The sequence below is a fragment of the Eupeodes corollae genome, chromosome 3, assembly GCF_945859685.1.
Source record: "Eupeodes corollae chromosome 3, idEupCoro1.1, whole genome shotgun sequence".
Classification (NCBI taxonomy): domain Eukaryota; kingdom Metazoa; phylum Arthropoda; class Insecta; order Diptera; family Syrphidae; genus Eupeodes; species Eupeodes corollae.
Window position 1 is genome coordinate 62,570,892 of NC_079149.1, and position 3,122 is coordinate 62,574,013.

A 3,122-nucleotide genomic window follows, 5' to 3' on the forward strand; every position below is an offset into this window, starting at 1 on the left:
TTGTTTCATTGCAAATGTGGGTTTGAGTGTTTTAATAATATTATAGAGTGACATCTGCACAGACATTTCCATAAAACAAGCTGACCTTCGTCTTACCTCCTCCACTCGACGTAATCGGAAACTCTTACGAATCCCAAAAAAAAAACGATTGGTATCTCATATAATATTACATTACGAACCGATTTCGTGATACGGTTTTTCAGAATTTGTAAAAGTTTTCGATCACAATGCAACTTGTGATAGGCCTGAATACAGAGTAGTACACTTAGCGTGGTGGTAAGTGCGTAGGACTCATGTCATGAATGGATGGGGAATTTTAATTCACTAAGCCCTGGCTCTCTACGGACTGATGCGCCACCTAATTTAGACATTCGGAAAACGAGAGAGAGTTTGAAAGGAGATGAGAGAGGAGAATGACTTGCATTCACATACCAAAAGCATAATTTTCAAATTAAAACGTTGAGGCTATGGTAGCCCTTCCTGTTGTAATACAAATTTGAATCTTCGCCGTGAGGTTTCACAATTTTCACGTGAGTCCCATCGACACTTCCTATGACTCCTGGGATTCCGTAGTTCTCAAGGAAAAATCTTTTAGAATCTTGCTGTTCTGTTTCAGTCATCTGTAGTTTGATCCACTTGTTGCACAATTTAGATTGCAAATCATTTAAAACTTCTTCAATGATTTTACAAACCGTTGGCCTTGCCAAAGCTGTGTCTAAATCATTACTAATTGATCTTTGATAGCTTCCTTCTGCTAGGAATCGGAGGGTTGCAGCAAGTTTTTGAATTGAAGGAATCGATGAAGGTATTATAAAAGCTTCTATTACCCTTAGAACATATAAAAAAGCGTCCTTGCTTAATCTAAAATTACCATGAAAGCTTAAAAGAGGAAATCAAGAATTTACTTTATTTATCAGAACAATTCTACATAATTTGCACACACTTACATTGTGTCAGGTAAATCCAATATATTTGATTTGTCTCGCAAAATTCGTCATCTTATTTTTTCTCTTGAATTCTGCTTCCTTTTTGCATTTAAAATTGCCAACAATATTGCATCCATATTGAAAACAGCAACAATTTTACTTCATAAACAAAATAAAAACGGATGATCCTTCAGTTCTGACAGTTTGAAACAATTTCGAAGTTTTCGAAATCGATCGAATTCAAGAACATGCAATTTCATTTCACGTGAAATTGAAAAGTGATTTCAATTCGCTTTCGATCGAAATTGGGAACATGGGCGATAGTGTACATTTTTTTTTTTTTGGTTTGAGTTCTTGAAAATTACAAATGATTGGAAAAGGAAGATAGTGGTAATGCATTCCGCATTCGCGTAGTACGGCTAAAAAACGAATCTCTGTACATGGCAGTACAACTGAAATTAGGTTTGAGAGCATTATGATGAGCATTCCTTTGAGCGCGAGTATTGCGTTTGAGATGTTTAAGGGGAGGAATGCAACTGTCTATTTCTCTAATACACAAACCGTTAAAATAACTATAAAAAAGTGTAGGGCAAGAAACTTTACGATGATGTTCAAGCAACGTAAATGATCCATAAATTAAATTATCACCAATCAATTCAAATGCTTCACTTTCAATACTGCCCAAGAGGCAGAATACCTACTCTTATGTTTTAATTTTATAATGATAAATATTTTATCAAAGATATTGCCAGGCCCTTAGATCCTGTATACTGCAAAACAAGAATTCAATTACCCTCATCTGTTATTTAAACAAGGGTAAGGACATACAATCTAGGATTATCTACTTATATCCTGGACTTGCTGCAAGGTTACCTGACTTGAAGAGGTGGTGTAAATATAACCTCATCTGTTATTTAATTGATTGTGTTGTTTAACGAAAGGTTATTTGGTACGGTGGATCGATTTTTTTTTATTTTCGAGTTCGGCCATTGATAGAAAGTTGCTACCATCAAAACCAAACAAAATGACATAATTAAAGTTTTGGAAACAAATTTTTTATACCGCCCCAAAGCCTCCTGAAAATTTGAAGAAAAAAAAATGTTTTTGAATTTTATGTGAGGGAATAAAGGAAAAGATTTATTTAATTTTATATTCATGTTTAAATACGCTTTAAAGGACAAAACAGGCATTATTCTGCGGGATTGAGTGAAGTTCTAATGAACCCATCTCTTTTGGTTGCACCGCATACTGCAGCTGAGGCCTCTTTAACAATTTTGACACACCTTTCCGCAGCTTGAGTGTGACAGGGAAATTCCTTCAGAATAGGCAACATCATTGAATAAATTTTGTCAGGTATTTTTATACATTCTTTTACGATGCCAGTTTCAATATATTTCAGTAGTGGTGGCTCGGTAACGTTCAACTCCTTCCGAGCAATGATGTAAATGTAGTCCTAAGAATTGAAGTTAAATTCCGGAACTTTAAATATTCTTGAACCAGAATATAAAGAATTTCTGCATTTCAAAATCCTTCGCAAGGCTAACACGTTTATTGATTTCCTTTCGTCTGCCAACATCGTAAGAAGAATGTTTTCAGGATCTCCAAAAAAGCCATTCCTTTGAATTACAGGATCTATCACAGCTTTCAAGTGTTCCGGCATATATCTCGACAGAAGTATAGTTTTATGCAAGTGTTTTGATCCATAGAGATGCAACTTGGCTTATTTTAATGGAACACCACATCGGGGCATACGCTTTCAAAATAAAAATAATAAGGTGTAACATATTTTCTGACGGAGAATCTGTCGATACATACAACCTCAGAATTCTATTTGCCGTGGTAAGCCTTCTGGAATGAACAATTTTTTCGGGATTGTTTTTGGAAAGACGGTCGTTGCAATTAACAGAATTAATACAGGAACAAATCTGAAAGAGGAACGACTGATCGGTGCTCAGATCTTTAGCATTTGATATGTCTGGTAAAGTACAGCTTATTGATTTAAAGACTACCAAAGACAAAATCTCGCAATATTTTAGATCTTTTTCCATTGGTACAATAAATCTTCGTGGATCAGTCGTAGCACCGTCAAGGTGCTCAAATAAGTGTCGCAATGGTAGTTCATTCGCGTGGAGTTGAGAGATGAACCATTGCAGTGGCCTCTGTAATTGTTGTTCCAGGCATCTTATTACACCTCCT